The sequence below is a fragment of the Triticum aestivum genome, chromosome 5B (assembly GCF_018294505.1).
Source record: "Triticum aestivum cultivar Chinese Spring chromosome 5B, IWGSC CS RefSeq v2.1, whole genome shotgun sequence".
NCBI classification, from domain to species: domain Eukaryota; kingdom Viridiplantae; phylum Streptophyta; class Magnoliopsida; order Poales; family Poaceae; genus Triticum; species Triticum aestivum.
The window spans coordinates 516067373-516092676 of NC_057807.1; positions in this window are offsets into that span (position 1 = coordinate 516067373).

Consider the following 25304-nt stretch of genomic DNA (forward strand, 5'->3'; position numbering starts at 1 on the left):
TAGCCGAGTCCACGGTTACGGACCCGCTCGAAAGTAGGGTACACCATGGGTCAACACTTACTAAATATGCACACTAATTTGCACTAAGGATGGCAGTGAGGCCATTGTGTTGAGTTGGCCACGAGTTGGTTGGGTTGTGATCGCCGTAAGGATCACGGGCCACGAGTTGGTCGGGTTGTGATCGCCATAAGGATCACGGGCCACGAGTTGGTCGGGTTGTGATCGCCGTAAGGATCACGGGCCACGAGTTGGTCGGGTTGTGATCGCCATAAGGATCACGAGTGTGTTTTTGGTATTATCATGTTCATTGGTCACATCTAGTAAGCCAGTCATGAGAATGAGTACCTGTTGAGCATAATTGCAGCATGTTGGATATATGGTTGCATTGTTGTTTAGTTGGTTAAATATCATGATATTGTCTGTCATCATGTTTATGCTTATTGTGAGCTTGCAAGTACATTAAATGTACTGACCTGGCGTGTCATGCCAGATTTCAGGAAAGTCCCGTTGGAAATGAGTGCTGTCCGAGTCTAGACCGTGTCCACATCGGTGTCCTTGTGCTATGGAGTCCCGCTATGACGTTGTTCCGCTGCCGAGTAGTTGTCATGATCGAGGCCCCTTTATGTTCACTAAATAATGTACATATTGTTCAGCCGCACCATGTGTGCCGCTTGGCCTCGCTAACTGTTGTAATATGAACTATGCTCTGCTAGCATGAATAAAGCGGTTGTTTTCTGTACGATGTTGTTGTGTGTTGCCAGAAGACGAGGTCTTTGGGCTGGCAATGCAAGGTAAACCGGTCGCTCTGAGCCGGGGTGCCACAGTGGTGAAGAAAAAGAACTAATCTCTTGTGTGCAGGGTCAGGTCTCCAAACGAACTTGAACGTCTGAAGAATTTGCTGGAGACCTGAATATTCTAGAAAGGATGCATGCTAATCATGAAGAAATGAATTACTCATTTCTCATGTCCTCATACTACTATATCTGTTGTACTGCTTGATGAAATTCAATCTGATGAATTTGATGTCATATTCGTCACTCATGAAGTATATTGTAAGATGCACTAATTCATCTGCAGGATGATCAACCCAAAGCTATTCAGTGGGTCCTCGACAGTGGGTGTACAAATCACATGACTGGTGATAGGAACCTATTGATGGACACTGCCTTATCTCCATTGCATCTGAAGCATATCACCTATGCTGACAAAGGCAAAAGCAAGTCTTCGAAGGCTTTAGGAGAGGAGACTTGTATATTGTTGATTTCTCTGCAGGACGACAACCTGCTACATGTCTACTTGCAAAAGTTTCAGAAGGCTGGTTATGGCATCGACGACTAGGTCATGCTGGCATGAGGAACTTACATACACTCGCGAAGAAGAAGCACTTCATTGGCATCGAGGGTGTGAAATTACTCAAAGATCATATTTGTGGGGCTTGTGAGGCTGGAAAGATGGCTAGAGCCAAGCACCCCTTGAAGACTATCATGACTACCACTCGTCCTTTTGAATTGCTTCACATGGATCTCTTTGGCCCTACTCATTATGTCACACTAACAAATGCAGCATCTCTATATGGCTTCGTCATTGTTGATGACTATTCTCTTTACACCTGGGTGCATATCACTACTTACAAAACTGAAGTGCAGGAAGCCTTCAAACGATTTTCCTCAAGGGCCTCGACGAACTTCGGTGTGAAGATCAAGCATATTCAGAGTGACAATGGGACCGAGTTCAAGAATACTGGTCTTAATGACTATCTTGATGAACTTGGTATTACTCATGAGTTATCTGCCCCATACACTCCTCAGTAGAATGGCGTCGTGGAGCACAAGAATAGGACTCCTGTTGAGATGGCTTGCACTATGCTTGATGATACAAGACACCTCCTCGCTTCTGGCCTAAAGCTATTGATACTGTGTGCCACATCATCAACAGGGTATATCTTCACAAATTCTTCAAGAAGACCTCATATGAACTCCTCACTGGCTAGAAACCTAACGTGAGTTATTTCAAAGTCTTTGGTGCTAAGTGCTGGATTAGAGATCCTCATCACAATTCTAAATTTGCACCGAAAGCACATGAAGGTTTTATGCTTGGTTATGGAAAGGACTCGCACACCTACAGAGTCTTCAACACCTATCACCACAAGGTTGTTGAAACTGAGATGTGTGGTTTTATGAAACTAACGGCTCGCAAAGAGAGCACCTACCTCCTGTGCTAGATGAAATGTCACATGAGGAATCCATCAAGTTCAAGGCTACTGAGGATGTCGTACCCACTAAAGAATCTGCTGAAGAAGTCATTCCAGATCGTGAAGAAAATCATGCTGGTGCATCTGAGGAAAATGGCTCTGATGAAAATGCTGAGCCCGATCAAAGTCATCAATCTGCTCATCCTCGCGTGCAAATGCAGTGCAAATTGAGAGAATCATCAGTGACATCAATGCACCAGGTCCTCTCACACGCCCAAAAGCTTCACATTTGTCTAACTTTTGTGGGCACTTCGCTTTTGTCTCTATCACAGAGCCCACCAAAGTTGATGAGGAATTTTTGGAGCCTGAGTGGATTCAAGATATGCAAGAGGAATTGCATGAATTCGAGCTCAACAATGTGTGGGAGCTTATCAAGCGACCAGACCCACGCAAGCACAATATCTTGGACCAAATAGATCTACCGCAACAAGCAAGATGAGAACAACCTTGTGGTGAGGAATAAGGCTCGTCTTGTAGCTCAAGGCTACACACAGGTTGAAGGAATTGATTTTGATGAAACTTTGCACCTGTTGCTAGACTTGAGGCTATTCACATATTGCTTGCTTATGCTACCATCATAATATCATCTTATATCAAATGGATGTGAAAAGTGCATTCCTCAATGGTAAGCTTGAGGAAGAAGTATATGTTGCTTAACCCCCAGGTTTTGAAGATCCTATGCATCCTAACAAAGTCTTCAGACTCAATAAGGCCCTCCATGGCCTCAAGCAGGCCCCTTGGGCATGGTATGATACCTTGAAGGAATTCCTCATGAAGAAAGGCTTCAAACACGGTTCACTTGACCCAACTCTTTTCACCAAAACATATGACGATGAATTATTCGTGTGCCAAATATATGTTTATGATATTATCTTTGGCTGTACTAACCAACGTTACAGTGACATATTTTCCTATATGATGAGTGAAGAATATCAAATGTCTATGATGGGAGAATTGAAATTCTTCTTAGGTCTTCAAATTCGTCAACAATGCAACGACATCTTCATATCTCAAGAGAAATACCTCAAAGATATGCTGAGGAAATTCGGCATGCAAAATTGCAAAGGCGTCAAAATCCCTATGCCCACAAATGGTCATCTATGCACCGATGAAAATGGTAAAGACGTCGATCAAAAGGTATACCACTCCATGATTACTGGCTCTTTATTGTATTTATGTGCATCTACGCCAGATATTATGCTTAGTGATTGCATGTGTGCCCGTTTTGAAGCTACACTGAAGGAATCACTCCATAAGGCTGTGAAACATATTCTTCGATATCTAGCCCACACTCCAACACTCGGATTATGGCATCCCAAGGGCTCGACTTTTGATCTCATTGGATACTCTAACTCTAACTATGCTGGTGATCGGATGGATCACAAGTCCGAAGAAATATGCCCTAGAGGCAATAATAAAGTTATTATTTATTTCCTTATTTCATGATAAATGTTTATTATTCATGCTAGAATTGTATTAACCGGAAACTTAGTACATGTGTGAATACATAGACAAATAGAGTGTCACTAGTATGCCTCTACTTAACTAGCTCGTTGAATCAAAGATGGTTAAGTTTCCTAGCCATAGACATGAGTTGTCAGTTGATTAACAAGATCGGATCATTAGAGAATGATGTGATTGACTTGACCCATTCCGTTAGCTTAACACCTGATCATTCAGTATATTGCTATTGTTTTCTTCATGACTTATACATGTTCCTATGACTATGAGATTATGCAACTCCCGAATACCGGAGGAACACTTTGTGTGCTACCAAAAGTCACAACGTAACTGAGTGATTATAAAGGTGCTCTAAAGGTGTCTCCGATGGTGTTTGTTGGGTTAGCATAGATCGAGATTAGGATTTGTCACTCCGATTGTCGGAGAGGTATCTATGGGCCCTCTCGGTAATGCACATCACTATAAGCCTTGCAAGCAATGTGACTAATGAGTTAGTTGCGACATGGCGCATTATGGAATGAGTAAAGATACTTGCCGGTAATGAGATTGAACTAGGTATTGAGATGCCGACGATCGAATCTCGGGCAAGTAACATACCGATGACAAAGGGAACACCGTATGTTGTTATGCGGTTTGACCGATAAAGATCTTCGTAGAATATGTAGGAGCCAATATGAGCATCCAGGTTCCGCTACTAGTTATTGACCGGAGATGAGTCTTGGTCATGTCTACATAGTTCTCGAACCCGTAGGGTCCGCATGCTTAACGTTCTGTGACAATTTGTATTATGAGTTATGTGATTTGATGATGACATTTGTTCGGAGTCCCGGATGAGATCGGGGGCATGACGAGGAGTCTCGAAATGGTCGAGCCGCAAAGATCAATATATTGGAAGGCTATATTCGTACATCGGAAAGGTTCCGAGTGATTCGGGTATTTTTCGGAGTACTGGAGAGTTACGGGAATTCGCCGGGAGAAGTTTTGGGCCTTATTGGGCCATACGGGAATAGAGGAGGCAGGCCAAAGGGAAGGACGCCCCCCATGGGTCCGAATTGGACTAGGGGATACTCCCTCTCTCTTTCCCTCTTTCTTCTCTCCTACTCCGGAAAGGAAAAGGGGAATCCTACTAGGACTTGGGAGTCCTAGTAGGACTCCCCACACTTGGCGCGCCCCCTCTTGGGCTGGCCTCCTCCTCCTCCCTCCTTTATATACGTGGGCAGGGGACACCCCAAAGGCACAACAGACAATACAAGTTGATCATTGATCTCTCTTAGCCGTGTGCAGTGCCCCCTCCACCATAATCCATGTCGGTTATATTGTTGCGGTGCTTAGGTGGAGCCCTACGTTGGTAGCATCATCATCACCGTCATCACGCCGTCGTGCTGACGAAACTCTCCCTCGACACTTTGCTGGATCGGAGTTCGTGGGACGTCACCAGGTGAACGTGTGCAGATCGCAGAGGTGCCGTACGTTCGGTACCAGGATCGGTCGATCGAGAAGACGTACGACTACATCAACCGTGTTGTCATAACGCTTCTGCTTTCGGTCTACGAGAGTACGTGGAAAACACTCTTCCCTCTCGTTGCTATGCATCACCATGATCTTGCGTGTGCGTAGGCAAATTTTGAAATTACTACGTTCCCCAACAGTGGCATCCGAGCTAGGTTTTTGCGTAGATGTTATATGCACAAGTAGAACACAAGTGAGTTGTGGCCGATAATAGTCATACTGCTTACCAGCATGTCATACTGCTTACCATCATGTCATACTTTGATTCGGCGGTATTATTGGATGAAGTGGCCCGGACCGACATTACGCATACGCTTACGCGAGACTGGTTCTGCCGACGTGCTTCACACACAGGTGGCTGGCGGGTGTCAGTTTCTCCAACTTAAGTTGAATCGAGTGTGGCTACGCCCGGTCCTTGTTGAAGGTTAAAACAACACATACTTGAATAAAAATCGTTGTGGTTTTGATGCGTAGGTAAGAACGGTTCTTTCTCAGCCGTAGTAGCCACGTAAAACTTGCAACAACAAAGTAGAGGATGTCTAACTTGTTTTCGGAAGGCATGTTGTGATGTGATATGGTCAAGACGTGATGAGATATAAATTGTTATATGAGATGATCATGTTTTGTTCAAGTTATCGGGAACTGGCAGGAGCCTTATGATTGTCTCCTTGTTGCATAAGATGCAAGCGCCATATTGTCGGTGTACTAGAGTAGGGGTACCCTAGTATCCCGAACTTGTGCACGGGCAGTTGCAGCGCCCCGCGGCAAGGCTTGCCGGGTGACCGCCAAGGTCCTCCGTGGTTCCTTTGGAGCCATTCAAGAACAAAGTATTCAAGCCAAGGAGACAAGACACCGGCAAGAGGAGCTTGCCGGGAAGGCCAACCAAGGCGTCTCAAGGAACTTGCCACGACACGCCACGCATCCCGGCAAGGCCCGGTGAGCGACAAGCTTCCGGGCGCGACAAGGCAACGACTGCGGCAAGGCGCTTGCCGCGACCAGCGACCACTTTGTACCCATGCTCCAGCACATCCACCAACGTGTCGCCCTGGGGCCTTTCCAGGCACGCGTGGCGTGAGGCTGTGCAGCCAGCGGTGCGGGGTGGCATGCGACGCTGACAAGATTGCCATCGTGGCGAGCGGTGGCGTCCCTGACGGTCCTTTCCTGCACTGTTTGGGCGACACAGACGGGCATTTAATGCCTTTGTCCCCTGCCGTCAGGGTTAGGTAGGATACACTGTACAGGTAGTTGTACCAACCGCAACACCTTTTCCATTTTTCCCTTGTCTACGTTGCCACCTGTCGGTGACCCCTTTAGCGTATAAAAGGAGGCCCATGCGCAACGTAGAAGGGGTTCGGTTCGAAGACAGAAACTCACTCACGCTCGGTTTCGTTAGCAGCTCGTGTGTACTGTAGCACTCAGCGCTCCCGAGCAAGAACTCAATACAATCAGACAAGCAGCAGTAGGAGTATTATCTCTCCGGAGAGCTCCGAAGCTGGGTAAACTGCTCGTGTGCATCGCCTCGATCCGCTCTTCGTGCGATCTCCGCCTCCCGCCGAACCGAAAGGGGCTCGGTCCGCCGGTCCCCATAGGTGTTCGTGGATCAGCTTCCCCGGCATCTTTGGCGCGCCAGGTAGGGGGCGTTGAGGTTGTGTGAACCTGATCCGGCGTTCACACGAGCCAGATCTTCATCTTCTTCATCAACATGCCACTGAAGAAGAAGACTTCGGAGGCAGCTGTTCCGTCCGCGTCGATCCCACCACCACCAGAGCAAGCGAGTGGTGGGGTAGACGCCGGCGGAAGAACGGACATCGACGAGGGAGCTCACGACGCCGCCAGGTCCAAGGACAAGGCTGCCCAGACCTCGGCGTCCGTACATGTTCCGCGCCCATCTCAGGAGGCGCAGGACCGACATCGTCATGGTATTCGCAGTACCATACGTTTGTTGGACCAAGATTGAGCTGGTGGATCTCGGGGCGCTCAAGACCAGCATGCACGCCAACGTGCTGGCATGAGCGAGACACGGTCACCTGGACGGGATACTGCTCCTTCTAACATAGTTAGAAGTCCGAGCATATCCCGCTCCTCGCACCGTTCGCCACTGCCACCCACCACTCCAGCAGAAGCTTTGTCGCGAGCTCAACTGCTCCTGAATTACCCTCCAACGTCAGACAAGATCGATGGATGGAGGGCCACCATTCAGAGTCTCATCGGCTTCACCAACGGTGACACTCCGCGGCAGCCGAGTACATCGTTGCCGCGGCAGAACTGCCAGGCGCGAGCCGATGGCGACGAAACCGGTGGGGGTGCAACCACCATGCACTCTCCACCCCGAAGGCCAAGATCGCCGACTCGCCGGATCCACCTCGACAACGACTCCACTGCATTATCGGATCCACGAGCTCGTCGCGATCAGCGCCAAGTTCTTCACGAACGACAGCAAGAAGACGCTCACACTCGCATCGAGCGCTGAAGAGAAGCGCGACGTCAATCCGACCAGCGCGCTGGGCCCTCTATCGACATGCATGCGCCAGGGGAACCAGGCGACTTGCCGTACGCGGTAGGTTGCCCTGCGTTCACTCGTGAGCTGCGGCAAGTCCAGTGGCCCAGCACGAAGAATTTCAAGCCAGATGTACCAGAGAAGTACGGCAGCAAGTCGCATCCGTCGGAGTTCCTCAGCATCTACACCATCGCGGTGCAAGCTGCCGGGGGACGAGACGACAAGATCCTTGCCAACTACTTCCCGCTGGTGCTCAAACCCAATGTCAGATCCTGGCTCATGCACTTGCCGGACAACTCCATATCCTCCTGGGCAGATCTATGCCATCAGTTTGTCGGCACCTTTACAGGCGGCCACAAGCCTCATGGCCAAGAGAGCGACCTTCATCTGCTCGCCCAGAAGGAAGGAGAGCCCCTGCACAAGTACATTCAGAGATTCAGCCGCGTGCAGCACAACATCCCAGATGTCCACCCTGCCGCGGTAATCAGCGCGTTCCATCAGAACGTGCGAAACCGCAGGATGCGGGAGGAGATGGCGATGTGCAAGATCAGAGACGTCAGTGAGCTGTATGCCCTGGCCGACAAGTGCGCACGTGCTGAGGAAGGGAGGAAACTCCCCGGAGAGAATACAGGAGCAGGAGGATCTGATAGTGAGGAGACTGCCCCGGCAAGGAAAAACTAGCGGCGGAACAACAGGAAGAAGAAAGGTAAAGAGGTGCTAGTTGTTGAGCAGTCCGGCAACGGAGGTGGCGCCAAGAAAGCCAAAACTGGTAGCTCCGACAAGGAGATTGCCGCAGGCAACAACTACCAGGCTGTGGCGGTCGCCGACAAGCAGGACGACACCAACAAGCAGTATTGCAAGATCCACCGCACCAAGGTCCATGACCTCCAGAGCTGCAAGAAAGTCGAGCAGCTTGTCGAGCAGCAGAAAGCTGAATACAAGCGACGCGACAAGGACAAAGCCCAGGAAGGTGCTGGGGGAGCTGACAAGAAACGTCCCGGCCGAGGAGGACGCCGCGGCAAGGCCAAACAGCGGCAAGGAGACAGGCCTCCCCGCGGCCGCGACAAGGATGAAGATGACGACGACGATGAAGATATGGATGATGACGAGACCAATGAGCAGGAGTTCCAGAAAGCTACAGAGGTCCTGTGCGTTGACGGCGGTGCTTCTCTACATACTTCGCACCGCCAGCTCAAACAGTGGGTGCGAGAAGTGAATGCGGCAGAACCACCCATCGAGTCACGCAGGCCTCTGAAATGGTCCAGCACGCCTATCATCTTTGATATTGAGGACCACCCTGATCGCATAACTGCGGTCGGGTGCTTGCCGATGTTGGTTTCACCAACTATCCGCAACCTCAAGGTCACTAAGATGCTAGTTGACGGCGGGGCCGGCTTGAACCTGATCTCCTCCGCGGTGCTCCAGAAACTTCAGATCCCTGACAGCGAGCTCGAAGAGACCGGCACATTCCAAGGAATCAATCCGGGAAGGAGCAAGCCAAAGGGAAAGATCACGCTGCCGGTGACATTTGGCAGCGAGTTGAACTTCAGGACTGAGAGGCTCACTTTTGACGTTGCCGACTTTCCATTGCCTTACAATGGGATACTCGGCCGTCCAGCACTCGCCAAGTTCATGGCAGCCTCTCACTATGCATACAACGTGCTAAAGATGCCAGGCCCGATAAGTGTCATCTCTATCTCTGGCGACAAGAAGGATGCTCTTATCTGCGCCGACAAGATCTACCGGGAAGCAGTAGCCGCAACAGATCGCAAGTCACTTGCCGTTGAAGCTCCCGGGGCGAAGAAGAAGACCAAGTCCGGCAAGAGTTCTGATGCCCACTCCGGCAAGCGCACCTCTTCGGAGTGCTGCGCTACCGTCGAGGATGCACCATCGAGCTCCCCCGGCAAGTGTAAGAAGGCAATGGCAGCTCCACCAGAGACCAAGAAGGTGTCCGCCAAGGAGGACGGCACTGGTGGTACTTTCACCATCAGTGCCACTCTCGACCCTAAATAGGAAAGCGCGCTCGTTGCTTTCCTGCGGGCGAACGTCAACGTGTTTGCGTGGCAACCGTCTGACATCCCCGGTGTTCCCAGGAAAGTAATCGAGCACCACCTTGCCGTCTGTCCTCATGCGCGGCCCGTCAAGCAGAAAGTCAGGAAGCAGGCAGTGGAGCGCCAAGAATTCATCGCAGAAGAGATCAAGAAATTGGAAGCAGCAGGCCTTGTCAGAGGAGTGCTCCATCCTACGTGGTTGGCTAATCCTGTAGTCGTGCGCAAGGCTAACGGGAAATGGAGACTTTGTATCGACTTTACCGATGTCAATAAAGCTTGTCCCAAAGACCCATTTCCCTTGCCGCGCATCGACCAGATTGTTGACTCCACGGCCGGATGTGACGTGCTTTCATTTCTTGATGCATACTCAGGATACCATCAGATCTTCATGTCAGAAGAGGATGAGGAAAAGACTGCATTCATCACCCCATGTGGCACATACTGTTTCGTACGGATGCCTTTCGGTTTAAAGAATGCTGGTTCAACATTTGCAAGGGTAGTCCATCACGCTTTTGAGCCACAAATACACAGAAATGTGGAAGCCTACATGGATGACATAGTGGTCAAGAGCAAGGACAAGGCTACTCTGATTCAAGATTTAGACGAAACTTTTGCAAATCTGCGCAAGATCAACCTCAGGCTTAACCCCGAGAAGTGTGTGTTTGGAGTCCCCTCCGGCAAGCTTCTCGGGTTCTTCGTGTCTCAGCGGGGAATTGAGGCCAATCCCGACAAGATCAAGGCCATTGAGCAGATTGAAGCACCAAAGCGCGTCAAGGATGTACGAAGACTTGCCGGTTGCGTGGCTGCTTTCAGCAGGTTTATCTCTATATCTGCTGAGCGCGCCCTGCCGTTTTTCAAAATACTGAAAAAGGCAGGTCCAATGAAATGGACTCCAGAGGCGGAGGCTGCGCTGCAGGACTTGAAGAGATACCTGTCCTCCACTCCAACACTTCTCGCACCTAAACCACAAGAGAAGTTGTTGCTGTACATAGCGGCAACCAATCAAGTGGTTAGTGCTGCGTTAGTGGCAGAGAGGGAGGCGGATGATGAGCCAGCAACCACGGCAGATGCATCCAGCGACAAGCAGGGGACTTCGCCGACAAGCTCTGGTCCCGACAAAGATGGATCTGCGTAGGCGTGTGAGAAAATGCGGAAAATAATGGTGCAGCGCCCAGTTTACTTTGTCAGTTCCCTTCTGCAGGGGGCCAGGTCAAGGTACACTGGTGTGCAGAAATTGCTTTTCGGCCTTCTCATGGCCTCGAGGAAGCTGCGCCATTACATCCAAGCACATGAGATCACAGTTGTCACTCATTTTCCGCTAAAAAGGATACTGCAAAATCCAGAAGCAACAGGCAGGATTGTCGAGTGGGCACTGGAACTGTCAAGCTTTGGCCTCAAGTTTGAGAGTACTTCAACTATCCAAAGCAGAGCATTAGCAGAGTTCATAGCAGAATGGACGCCAACACAAGATGAAGAAATCCCAGAGACGAGCATCCCCATCAAGGAGGCAAGCAAAGAGTGGCTGATGTACTTTGATGGTGCCTTCTCGCTGCAAGGTGCCGGTGCGGGCGTGCTACTTGTTGCACCCACCGGAGAGCACCTCAAGTACGTAGTCCAGATGCACTTTCCCAAGGAGCAAGCAACGAACAATACCGCAGAGTACGAAGGTTTGCTTGCCGGTCTCAGGATCGCAGCAGACCTTGGGATCAAGAAGCTTATTGTCAGGGGTGACTCACAGCTGATCGTCCGCCAAGTGAACAAGAATTATCAGAGCCCATTGATGGAAGCTTACGTTGATGAAGTGAGAAAGCTAGAAAAGCACTTTGACGGCCTACAGATGGAACATGTTCCGAGAGCTCAGAATGACATTGCTGATGGCCTGTCAAAGTGCACCGCACTTAAGTTACCTGTGGAACCAGGGATCTTTGTGCTCAAGCTGACTCAACCATCCGTAACACCATCAACTAGACAGAGCAAGAAGAGGAAGTTGATTTCTGGTGACTATTTTCCAGCAGAGCTCCCCAAAGCCGCCGCCAAGAAAGTCCCCAAGATCAACGCCAAGGGTGCTGAGGAGCAGTCTACTCCGACAAGCCTTAGGGTTTGTTCCGTTGAAGCAGACGCTCCCGACAAGTTTTGCTCCGGCAAGCTTGCCGGGGAACATCAAGCTCCGGCTGAGCCGCAGGTTCTCGCCGTAGAAGAGGATGTTCCCGCAGCAGCAGATGTGCCTTTAGTCCTTGTTGTCGAGCCACAAGCTCCAGCATGGGCACAACAGATAGTCCTTTTCCTTCAGACAGGAGAACTTCCCGAAGAGCAAGAAGAAGCGGAAAGAGTAGCCCGACAGTCAAGTATGTACCAGTTTGTCGACAACACATTGTACAGAAGAAGACTCAACGGTGTGAAATTGAAGTGTATTCACCGGGAAAACGGACAAAAGCTGTTGGCAGAGATACACGGAGGCATATGTGGTCACCACATTGGTGCAAGAGCACTTGCCGGCAAAGCATTCCGGCAAGGTTTCTTTTGGCCGACAGCCCTCCAGGATGCAACTGCACAAGTAACCAAGTGTGAAGCGTGCCAGTTCCATTCCAAGCAGATACACTAGCCAGCTCAAGCTCTCCAGACGACCCCTTTATCCTGGCCATTTTTGGTCTGGGGGCTCGACATCCTCGGCCCCTTTCCCCGAGCTGTCGGGGGCTTTGAGTACTTGTATGTTGCAATCGACAAGTTCACAAAGTGGCCGGAAGTGGAACCAGTGAGGAAGGTGACAGCACAGTCAGCAGTCAAGTTCTTCAGGTCGATTGTTTGCCGTTTCGGAATCCCTAACAGGGTCATTACCGACAACGACACACAATTCACGAGCCGCACCTTCATGCAGTACGTCCAAGATCTTGGCGCCAAGGTCTGCTTCGCTTCTCTTGCTCATCCGAGAAGCAACGGTCAAGCGGAGAGGGCAAATGCTGAAGTGCTGCACGGGCTCAAGACCAGGACTTTCGACAGGCTGCACAGGTGCGGAAAGAACTGGATTGAGGAGCTGCCGGTGGTTCTTTGGTCGATCAGGACGACACCAAATCGAGCCACTAGCCAGACGCCTTTCTCTCTAGTCTATGGAGCAGAGGCAGTTCTCCCCACGGAACTCGTATACGGGTCACCTCGAGTGCTCGCTTATGATGAGCTCGAGCAAGAGCAGCTGCGACAAGATGACGCGCTGCTCCTTGAGGAGGACCGTCTTCAGGCTACTGTACGAGCTGCTCGATACCAGCAAGCTTTGCGCCGCTACCATAGCCGCAAAGTTAGTGCCAGAAGTCTCGAGGAAGGCGACCTTGTTCTTCGGCACGTTCAGTCCGCCAAGAATTCCAACAAGTTGACACCGAAGTGGGAAGGCCCTTACCGGGTGAAACGAGTCACTAGGCCTGGCGTTGTCCTCCTTGAGACCGAAGATGGCGTTCCGGTGAGCAACTCCTGGAACATTGAGCATCTTCGTAAGTTTTACCCGTAAGGCGCGGTTGCCGGAACCTGTTCCGGGAACCACCTTTTGTACAAGTCTTGCCGATGTTGCATGTAATCCTTTGTACAAAGCCGGGCGCAGATCCCGTGCATAAGTAAAACTCGTGTGCTCCTCACATCTTGTCAATTTCATGCTTTATACTATCTTTGCACATGTTATCTGACACTTTGTGCAGCGCCTACCCCCGGTAAGCAATAACGAGCCGTAGGGCTCCATATCTTTATTTTCTCTTCTTTCTTTTTCTCAAAAAGGAAAGGAAGGTTCCCTCGCACACAAGTTTGCCAGGGGGAAAGGAGAAGATAATGGTGTGGACCAGGCATCATTCAAGGAAGTTTCGCCTTACCGGAAAGCAAACGACAGAAAAGCTAAGTTGCCAAAGTTTGAGCAATTATTTTTAATTTTTAAGTTATCTTCCTCGAACGACCGTACTTTGTATGGAAAACCTGTGCGCGGAGGAACCAACTATTAGCTAGTTGCGCCCTTACTTTGTTTCGAGTCCGCTCAACAACTTAAGTGAGCTGCGACTAGTTGCGACAAGGTTTCTTGTCGGTAGCGGCACCGCCAGCAGGCTGCTGATGTCCCGCACCCAGCGCTCGCGGCTAAGGTGCCTGCGCCGACAAGTTCCCAAAAAGCGTAGGGCAAAAAACATACTAAGGAAGGTATCAAGTAAAGGAAATAACATAGCAATAGCTACCCAAAATAGAGTTATATTACAAGATAGCTTGTCGCAGCACTAACAGATTGTTCTCATGACATAACCAGCAGCGACAAGAAAAAGAAAAAACGGGCGGCCTAATCTACGCGATCGCCCTCAACCCTCTTGATCTCGCTCACCTTGTCCACAATGGGTGCGACAAGGGCCTTGAGTGCTTCCAGATCAGCATCCAGAGGCAGGGACCTGAGGACGTTGGTGAGGTTGAGGCCTGGGTTGCGGAAGGCCACCTTCACCAGCACCTTCTGAAGAACTCCCGCGCAGATCTTGCGCGACTCGTCGGCCAGCTGCTTTGGGATCTTCTCCCGGAGTCACTGGAGTGCCGTCGCCACGCCTTTGAAGAACAAGCTGAGCTTGGTGCTGGGTTGGAGGTGCTCATCGGAGGAGTACCCGAGATCCTCCATCCCCAGCTGCGCCAGCTCCCCGTCGATGGTGGCGGCAACATTCACAAGACCCTCGGTCCAGTGCTCCACAGTCTCCCTGAAAGCATCCTGGGCGGCAGTAGCACTCGCCAGCAGCGCCTCGTCGGCCTTGATCTTCTCCGACAAGGCCACCTCCCGCTCCCTGGCGCCGTCCAGCGTCTGAGTCAAAGTAGCCAGCTTCAACTCGAGATCTGCATTGGAATCCTTGGCGGCGCTGAGCTCCTTGCTCCTCTCAGCGAGAAGGCCCTGCAGCTCACCATGAGCGGCAGCGTCCTTCTCGCGCTCACGCTTGAGCGCGGCAAGCTCCTCGCCGCTCGCCGTGAGATCAGCCTCCAGCTATGCTACCTTTGTCTCCAGCTCCTTCTTGGCGGCCTCGGCAGCTGCGGCAGCATCCTTTGCTTCCTTGAGAGCCCCGCCAATTGCTTGCTCGCGCGCAACAAGCTCCTCCTCGTGGCTGTCAAGGTTGACCTTGCGCTCCGCCAACTCTCCTTCCTGCGCAAATAGATATTCAGCAACAAGCCGTTGTTTCTCTTCAACTTCAGCCTTCTCGAGGAGGAAGGCTTTCCGCTGCTCAAGAAGTTGCTCCCGCTCCTCCGCCAGGGACCGGAGAGCTTCCTGCCTGAGACCCCGGAGCTCCTCCACGCGCTTCTCGATATCCACTCCCGCCTTCGCGACGAGTGCTTCTCGGGATGCCAGCTTGGCTTGTCGGGCGCGATAGAGTGACAACAGTTTCCGCAGCAGCCACTCCTCCTCAGGCTCGTCGCTGCTGCTGCTTGGCGCGTCGACCAACGTCAGCCCAGCGGAAGCGAGCACCTCTCCATCCAGAATCTCTCCTTTGACCGGCGCCCTGGAGCTTGACGCCCACGGGAGCTTGATGAAGATGCCATCGCCGACCTTCAAGTAGGCGCCGGGCTGGGGCTCTTCGGAGCCTGGCTCTACAACAGCGGCGGAGGGATCGGCGGTCGGCGTAGCGCCTGGCGCTCCTGCGGCCTCGGGGCCGTCAATACGATCGCCGGATCCCTCGCCAGCTTCTGCGCCAGCAGCTTTGGTGGCCTCTTTGTCGGCAGGATCATCAGCGCCGGCTTCTCCTTCAGTTTCCATCGGCTCCGTGGCAGATGGATCTGATGAACGGAAAAAGGGAGAGAAATCAAGCAATTATCCAAAAAGAAAATCAGAAGAAGAAGAACCCAAGGGAAGTTCTCAGGCAAAAGGATTACCTGTGCTAGGATCTGCGGTCGTGGTCTCAATCACCGGAGGATCGCTGGTGCTGTCCCTTGCCGGAGAACTACCCCTTGTCGGAGAATTCTCCCTTGCCGGAGAACGCTCCCTTGCCGGGGAATCCTCCCTTGGCGGTGTAGTGGAAGCAGATGGCATTTCGGGAGCGGCCTCCGGGCCCTCCTGGTGAGGCTGCTCTGCTCCTGCACAAACCAACAATCAGATATCAGCAAGGAAAGATCACCTATGCGCGCCTGACAACAGGAAGTAAACCATATACTTACGCTGAGGGCTGCGTTGGGGGCTGCTTTGGGGAATGGTTGCTGGGTCCGACAAGGTGGTCTCGGACATGTGCTCTGCCGTCGCTGTGGGATCATCCTTGATGAAAATCACCGAGGCCTTGGCTCTCTTCGCCGCTCTCTGGGCCAACGTCCTGAAAAGGAATAGGATCAGAGTGAAAGCAAGTCAGATACAAGACAAAGCAACAAAATTGAAGAGCTACAAGAACAACAAAGAATCTTACTCTTCTTCTTCCTCGTTGGAGCTGAGCGTGGAGAGATCGAAGTCCAGCTCGCCTCCGGTGCGACGTGGCGGAGGAGTAGGCTCCCTTGTCCACTTGGCAGGCGCAGTAGCGGCGGACCGGGAAGACCCCGCTCCAGTTGCCGCAGCGGCGTGAGGCACTCCCGCGGCAACTGTGCTTGCCACGGTAGAGCGTGTCGCGCGGCACGGCGGCTATTGACTCGTTTGCCTCCCCGCTACGTCCCCAGCCCTGCGGAGACGCCTTCTTGGTGGAGCTGGGGGCTCCACTTGTGGCAAGCTGTCTGAAGGTTCGGGCCCGACAAGCTCTCCCTCGCCGGGCTCGCTCGGCTCATCTTCAGTCCCAACAAGCTCTTCCTCGCCGGCAAACTCCTCGCGCTCGGCAAGGCTTGCCGCCTCTGCTGCCTCTGCCTCCTCCATGGTGAATCCGAACTCACCCACGGCAACAGCTGCTGCCACCTCTTCCAGCCTGGTGGCGATGCGCTGCATCTCATTATCGGTGGTGTCGCGGGTGAGGCTCTTCTGTTCATCGGGGCGGATCGGCACTTCTACCAGGCTGTCAAAGAACTCCTGCACGATGTCGTCTGCAGGCTCTTGCCAAGTTGGGACAATTCCATCTGAGTCGCACAGTGGCATCATTGCACGGATGCGGTCGAGCGAGGAATTGTTGCACAACGGAATGACACCCCTCGGCAAAATGAATGGATGTTGCGGATCACGCTTGAACAGCTCCAGGAGCATCGCATCCAGCTCCAGGACGGTGAAGTTGAAGTTGAGGCCCGGGCGCAGCCTCATAATATCCGCCGAGTTCTGGAACTCCCAGGCGGGTCTCCCTCTCTCCTGCAAGGGGGCGATGCGGCGGCGGAGAAAGTCTGCGCGAACGGCGCCTATGGTGAGCCCGGCAAGCCTAAGGCGAAGGATCCGGGTGACGGCGATCTTCAGCCTGTCGTCTTCCAGGGCCACGTTGCTCCAATCATTGCCGCACACTATTGGGGCTTGGCACAGGGCAGTAAATGGCTGCGGGGTCTCCTCGACGATCCAGCACCACTCTGCTCTCCATTCCTCCCACTTGCTGCGGAGCTCTCCCTCCAGATAAGATTCCTTCTTGCCGACTCTTGAGATCCAAGCGATCCCGCCGGCAAGAGGCTCTCCTCTCTCAACCCGAGGCATAAAGAAGTGGCGGAAGAGGGCTACATTTGGATGGACTCTGACAAAGTTTTCGCAGAGATGTGCGAAAACTGCCATGGTCAGAACGACGTTGGGGGTGAAATCAAGGAGGCGGAACCCGTAGGTGTTCATGATGTCACAGAAGAATTCAGAGAAGGGCGGGCAGAGCCCGCAGTAGAAGAACAGCGCGAAGAAGGGGTACCCGTTTGGAGCCAGTTCCGATGCGGCAGCCGGGAGTACCCTCGTGCGCGGATGCGCTCGCGTCTCCGTCGACCAGAAGAGGTAGTAGTACTCCCTCAGCTCCTTCGCGGCAAGCTGAGGGGGGAAGAGGGCCCGCTCCTTTCGTAGCGCCGTGAGCCGCTGCGCCTCGACCGACTTCACGCCCTTCCCCTTGTCGGCTTTCGGAGCCATGGCGGAGGTGGTGGGGGAGATTGATGGCGATGGTGGTGCTGGTGGCAACGGGGGGCGGAGCGCTGCTCTCTCTCAGCTTCGGGAAGAAGGAGGGAGCGGCGGAGATTTGGGAAATGGAGTAACAACTGGCAGGATGGGCGAACTGCCCCTGTTTCCCCTGCTTATAAAGGGGGAGGGGGTGGACGTTTCGTCCTTCCGAATAAAGAAACCACCCACGATCTCTCCCACGACGCCGCATTCAACGCGTGCCGTTGGGGGAGGGCGCGGTGGATACGGAGTAAGATACGGCGTAACCCAGGCCGCGCGTGCCCGTGCCCTGTTTTGGGCCTGGCCCAACAGCGCTCGACACCGTGTGTGGCCCAGGCCCGGGGCTCCTGTCGGTGTACTAGAGTAGGGGTACCCTAGTATCCTGAACTTGTGCACGGGCAGTTGCAGCGCCCCGTGGCAAGGCTTGCCGGGTGACCGCCAAGGTCCTCCGTGGTTCCTTTGGAGCCATTCAAGAACAAAGTATTCAAGCCAAGGAGACAAGACACCGGCAAGAGGATCTTGCCGGGAAGGCCAACCAAGGCGTCTCAAGGAACTTGCCGCGACACGCCACGCGTCCCGGCAAGGCCCGGTGAGCGACAAGCTTCCAGGCGCGACAAGGCAATGACTGCGGAAAGGTGCTGCCGCGGCCAGCGACCACTCTGTACCCACGCTCCAGCACATCCACCAACGTGTCGCCCTGGGGCCTTTCTAGGCGCGCGTGGCGTGAGGCTGTGCAGCCAGCGGTGCAGGGTGGCATGCGACGCTGACAAGATTGCCATCGTGGCGAGCGGTGGCGTCCCTGACGGTCCTTTCCTGCACTGTTTGGGCGACACAGACGGGCATTTAATGCCTTTGTCCCCTGCCGTCAGGGTTAGGTAGGATACACTGTACAGGTAGTTGTACCAACCGCAACACCTTTTCCATTTTTCCCTTGTCTACGTTGCCACTTGTCGGTGACCCCTTTAGCGTATAAAAGGAGGCCCATGCGCAACGTAGAAGGGGTTCGGTTCAAAGACAGAAACTCACTCACGCTCGGTTTCGTTAGCAGCTCGTGTGTACTGTAGCACTCAGCGCTCCCGAGCAAGAACTCAATACAATCAGACAAGTAGTAGTAGGAGTATTATCTCTCCGGAGAGCTCCGAAGCTGGGTAAACTGCTCGTGTGCATCGCCTCGATCCGCTCTTCATGCGATCTCCGCCTCCCGCTGAACCGAAAGGGGCTCGGTCCGCCGGTCCCCATAGGTGTTCATGGATCAGCTTCCCTGACACATATGATTGCTTTACTTTATCGCTATGCGATAGCAATAGTTGCAAATGCAATAGTTGGCGAGACGACCATGTGATGACACATTGATAAAGATCAAGATGATGGAGATCATGGTGTCATGCCGGCGTCAATGGAGATCATAACAGTACTTTGCAGATGGAGATCAAAGGCACAAGATGATGATGGCCATATCATGTCACTTATTTTGATTGCATGTGATGTTTATCGTTTATACATCTTATTTTTCTTAGTTCGACGGTAGCTTTATAAGATGATCCCTTACTAAAATTTCAAGGTATAAGTGTTCTCCCTGAGTATGCACCATTGCAATAGTTCTTCGTGCCGAGACACCACGTGATGGTCGGGTGTGATAAGCTCTACGTTCACATACAACGGGTGCAAGCCAGTTTTGCACACGCAGAGTACTCGGGTTAAACTTGACGAGCCTAGCATATGCAGATATGGCCTCGGAACACTGGAGACCGAAAGGTCGAGCGTGAATCATATAGTAGATATGATCAACATAGTGATGTTCATCATTGAAAACTACTCCATCTCACGTGATGATCAAACATGGTTTAGTTGATTTGGATCATGTGATCATTTAGATGACTAGAGGGATGTCTATCTAAGTGGGAGTTCTTAAGTAATATGATTAATTGAACTTTAATTTATCATGAACTTAGTCCTAATAGTATTTTGCAAATAATGTTGTAGATCAATAGCTCGCATTGTTGCTTCCCTTTGTTTTTATATGTGTTCCTAGAGAAAACTAAGTTGAAAGATGATAGTAGCAATGATGTGGACTTGGTCCGTGATATGAGGTTTATCCTCATTGCTACATAGATGAATTATGTCCTTGATGCACCGCTAGGTGACAGACCTATTGCAGGAGCAGATGCAGACATTATGAATGTTTGGCTAGCTCAATATGATGACTACTTGATAGTTTAGCGCACCATGCTTAATGGCTTAGAATCGGGACTTCAAAGACGTTTTAAACGTCATGGACCATATGAGATGTTCCAGGAATTGAAGTTAATATTTCAAGAAAATACCTGAGTTGAGAGATATTAACTCTCCAACAAGTTCTATAGCTAAAAGATGGAGGATAATAGCTCAAGCAGTGAGCACGTGCTCAGATTGTCTGGGTACTACAATCACTTGAATCAAGTGGGAGTTAATCTTCCAGATAAGATAGTGATTGGCAGAGTTCTCTAGTCACCATCACCAAGTTACTAGAACTTCGTGATGAACTATAGTATGCAAGGGATGACGTAAACAATTCCTGAGCTCTTCGTGATGCTGAAATCGACGAAGGTAGAAATCAAGAAAAGAGCATCAAGTGTTGATGATTGATAAGACCACTAGTTTCAAGAAAAGGGCAAAGGGAAAGAAAGGGAACTTCAAGTAGAATGGCAAGCAAGTTGTCGCTCCTGTGAAGAAACCCAAAGCTGGACTAAAGCCTGAAACTAAGTGCTTCTACTGCAAAGGAAATGGTCACTGGGAGCGGAAATGCCCTGAATATTTGGTGGATAAGAAAGATGGCAAATTGAACAAGGGTATATTTGATATACATGTTATTGATGTGTACCTTACTAGTGTTTATAGTAGCCCCTGAGTATTTGATACTTGTTCGGTTGCTAATATTAGTAACTCGAAACAGGAGTTACAGAATAAACAGAGACTAGTTGAGGGTGAAGTGATGATGTGTGTTGGAAGTGGTTCCAAGATTGATATGATCATCATCGCACACTCCCTATACTTTCGAGATTAGTGTAGAACCTAAATAAATGTTATTTGGTGTTTGCGTTGAGCATAAATATGATTAGATCATGTTTATTGCGATACGATTATTCATCTAAGACGGAGAATAAATTGTTATTCTGTTTACATGAATAAAACCTTCTATGGTCATACACCCAATGTTGATGGTTTATTGAATCTTGATCGTAGTAATACACATATTCATAATATTGATGCCAAAAGATGCAAAGTTGGTAATGATAGTGCAACATATTTGTGGCACTGCCGTTTGGGTCATATCAGTGTAAAGCGCATGAAGAAACTCCATAAAGATGGATTTTTGGAATCACTTGATTATGAATCATTTGAAGCTTGCGAACCGTGCCTTATGGGCAAGATGACTAAAACTCCGTTCTCTGGAACAATGAAATGAGCTTGTGACTTATTGGAAATAATACATACCGATGTATGCGGTCCAATGAGTGTTGATGCTCGTGGCGGGTATCATTATTTTCTGACCTTCATAGATGATTTGAGAAGATATGGGTATATCTACTTAATGAAACACAAGTCTAAAACATTTGAAAAGTTCAAAGAATTTCAGAGTGAAGTGGAGAATCATCATAACAAGAAAATAAAGTTTCTACGATCTTACCGTGGAGGAGAATATTTGAGTTACGAGTTTGGCCTTCATATAAAACAATGTGGAATAGTTTCACAGCTCACGCCACCTGGAACACCACAACGTTAATTATGGAGTGTCCGAACATCGTAACTGCACTTTATTGGATATTGTGCGATCTATGATGTCTCTTACCGATTTACCACTATCATTTTGGGGTTATGCATTAGAGACAGCTGCATTCACTTTAAATAGGGCACCATCAAAATCTATTGAGACGACGCGTTATGAACTATGGTTTGGTAAGAAACCAAAGTTGTCGTTTCTTAAAAGTTTGGGGCTGTGATGCTTATGTGAAAAAGTTTCAACCTGATAAGCTTGAACCCAAATCGGAGAAGTGTGTCTTCATAGGATACCCAAAGGAAACTGTTGGGTACACCTTCTATCACAGATCCGAAGGCAAGATATTCATTGCTAAGAATGGCTCCTTTCTAGAGAAGGAGTTTCTCTCGAAAGAAGTGAGTTGGAGGGAAGTAGAACTTGATGAGGTAATTGTACCTTCTTCCGAATTGGAAAGTAGTTCATCATAGAAATCAGTTCTCGTGATTCCTACACCAATTAGTGAGGAAGCTAATGATGATGATCATGAAACTTCAGATCAAGTTACTACAGAACCTCGTAGGTCTTCCAGAGTACGGTCCGCACCAGAGTGGTACAGTAATCCTATTCTGGAAGTCATGTTACTAGACCATGATAAACCTACGAACTATGAGGAAATGATGATGAGCCCAGATTCTGCGAAATGGCTGTAGGCGATGAAATCTGAGATATGATCCATGTATGAGAACAAAGTGTGGACTTTGGTGGATTTGCCCGATGATCGACAGACCATAGAAAATAAATGGATCTTCAAGAGGAAGACGGACAATGATAGTAGTGTTACTATCTACAAAGCTCGACTTGTTGCGAAAGGTTTTCAACAAGTTCAAGGTGTTGAGTACAATGAGATTTTCTCAACTGTAGCGATGCTTAAATCCATCCGAATCATGTTAGAAGTTGCCATATTTTATGAAATCTTGCAAATGGATGTCAAAACTGCATTCCTTAATTGGATATTTCTTAAAGAAAAGTTTTATATGATGCAACCAGAAGGTTTTGTCAATCGTAAAGGTACTAACATGGTGTGCAAGCTCCAGCGACCCATCTATGGAGTGGTGCAAGCATCTCGGAGTTGGAATATACACTTTGATGAGTAGATCAAAGCATATAGTTTTATATAGACTTGCGGTGAAGCCTGTATTTACAGGAAAGTGAATGGGAGCACTACATCATTTCTGATAAGTATATGTGAATGACATATTGTTGATCATAAATAATGTAGAATTTTCTGGAAAGCATAAAGGAGTGTTTGAAAGGAGTTTTTCAAAGAAAGACCTCGGTGAAGCTGCTTACACATTGAGCATCAAGATCTATAGAGATAGATCAAGGCGCTTGATTAGATTTTTCAATGAGTACATACCTTGGTAAGATTTTGAAGTAGTTCAAAATGGAACAGTCAAAGAAGGAGTTATGGCCTATGTTGCAAGGTGTGAAGTGGAGTAAGACTGAAAACCCGACCATGGCAAAAAATAGAAAGAGAATGAAAAGTCATTCCCTATGCCTCAGTCATAGGTTCTATAAAATATGTATGCTGTGTACTAGACCTATTGTGTACCTCACCAGGAGTTTGGCAAGAGGGTACAATAGTGATCTAGGAGTAGATCACTGGACAGAAGTCAAAATTATCCTTAGAGGACTAAGGAAATATTTCTCGATTATGGAGGTGATAAAGAGTTTGTCGTAAAGAGTTACATCGATGCAAGCTTTGACACCAATCTGGATGACTCTAAGTCACAATCCGGATACATATTGAAAGTGGGAGCAATTAGCTAGAGTAGCTCCGTGCAGAGCGTTGTAGACATAGAAATTTGCAAAATACATACGAATCTGAATGTCACAGACCCGTTGACTAAACTTCTCTCACAAGCAAAACATGATCACACATTAGTACTCTTTGGGTGTAAATCACATGATGATGTGAACTAGATTACTAACTCTAGTAAACACTCTGAGTGTTGGTCACATGGCGATGTGAACTATGGGTGTTAATCACATGGTGATGTGAACTATTGGTGTTAAGACACATAGCGATGTGAACTAGATTATTGACTCTAGTGTAAGTGGGAGACTGAAGGAAATATGCCCTAGAGGCAATAATAAAGTTATTATTTATTTCCTTATTTCATGATAAATGTTTATTATTCATGCTAGAATTGTATTAACCAGAAACTTAGTACATGTGTGAATACATAGACAAACAGAGTGTCACTAGTATGCCTCTACTTGACTAGCTCATTGAATAAAAAATGGTTAAGTTTCCTAGCCATATACATGAGTTGTCAGTTGATTAACGGGATCACATCATTAGATAATGATGTGATTGACTTGACTCATTCCGTTAGCTTAGCACTTGATCATTCAGTATATTGCTATTGCTTTCTTCATGACTTATACATGTTCCTATGACTATGAGATTATGCAACTCCCGAATACCGGAGGAACACTTTGTGTGCTACCAAACGTCACAACATAACTGAGTGATTGTAAATGTGCTCTATAGGTGTTTCCGATGGTGTTTGTTGGGCTGGCATAGATCGAGATTATGATTTGTCACTCCGATTGTCGGAGAGGTATCTCTGGGCCCTCTCGGTAATGCACATCACTATAAGCCTTGCAAGTAATGTTACTAATGAGTTAGTTGCAGGATGATGCATTATGGAACGAGTAAAGAGACTTGCCTGTAACGAGATTGGACTAGGTATTGAGATACCGATGATCGAATCTCGGGCAAGTAACATACCGATGACAAAGGGAACACCGTATGTTGTTATGCGGTTTGACCGATAAAGATCTTCGTAGAATATGTAGGAGCCAATATGAGCATTCAGGTTCCGCTATTGGTTATTGACTGGAGATGAGTCTTGGTCATGTCTACATAGTTCTCGAACCCGTAGGGTTGTCACAACCGGTTTTCCAATAAAAATATTTATTGAGAAACCAATCTTTTGAGTCCAGTATGAGAGAAATCCTCCTCACTGGTAGACAATTTCTTGATACAATAAGCCAGTAGCATAAAATATATTACAGGGTTGAACTGCGGTTGCTCAACCAAATTATTACAAGCACGCCAATAATTATACATAATGGCGGACATGACACAGTGGTGTGGAGGCATACTACTGACTCGAGGATAGGGCGGTGGTGGAAAAACACAGCGGGGAGAGGAATACAAGACTCTAAGTCTGTCATCTCATCAAACGTCGAGGTGAGGCTCGATGAATTTATTTGGTAGCGGAAGCGGATGTAAAACAGTGACCAAATCCAGGGTCGCACGAGACTGACTGGGACTCCTCTAGGTGTCGGACTCGCTATCAAACTCTTCATCCATGAGATCGCCTTCGTCAGCATCTGGCCAAATCAACAAGCCAGTGAGTACTTTGAAAGTACTCGCAAGACAGTTCGGACGTAAGATATAACAAATGCATGCATGGATGCGTCATGAATAATTCACCAATGTACATTTCAAAAATTAGCATAACAAGGTAAGTAAAAAGGGAAACGGCGGTAGTCCGCCTGAAATCCCAACAGAACATAAATAACTACCGATCGGGTGTCTGAAGCGATGCCTCGAAAGGTGAACAAATAAATATAAGGAAATGATGCCACAGTCGGGCGTCTTAGCGACACCACATAAAGGGCTTTAAAAGAAATACCACAGACGGACGTCGGGCGACATCACAGAAGGGGCTTGAAAAGAAATGCCACAGTCGGACGTCGGGGCGACATCACAGAAAGGGCCTTAAAAG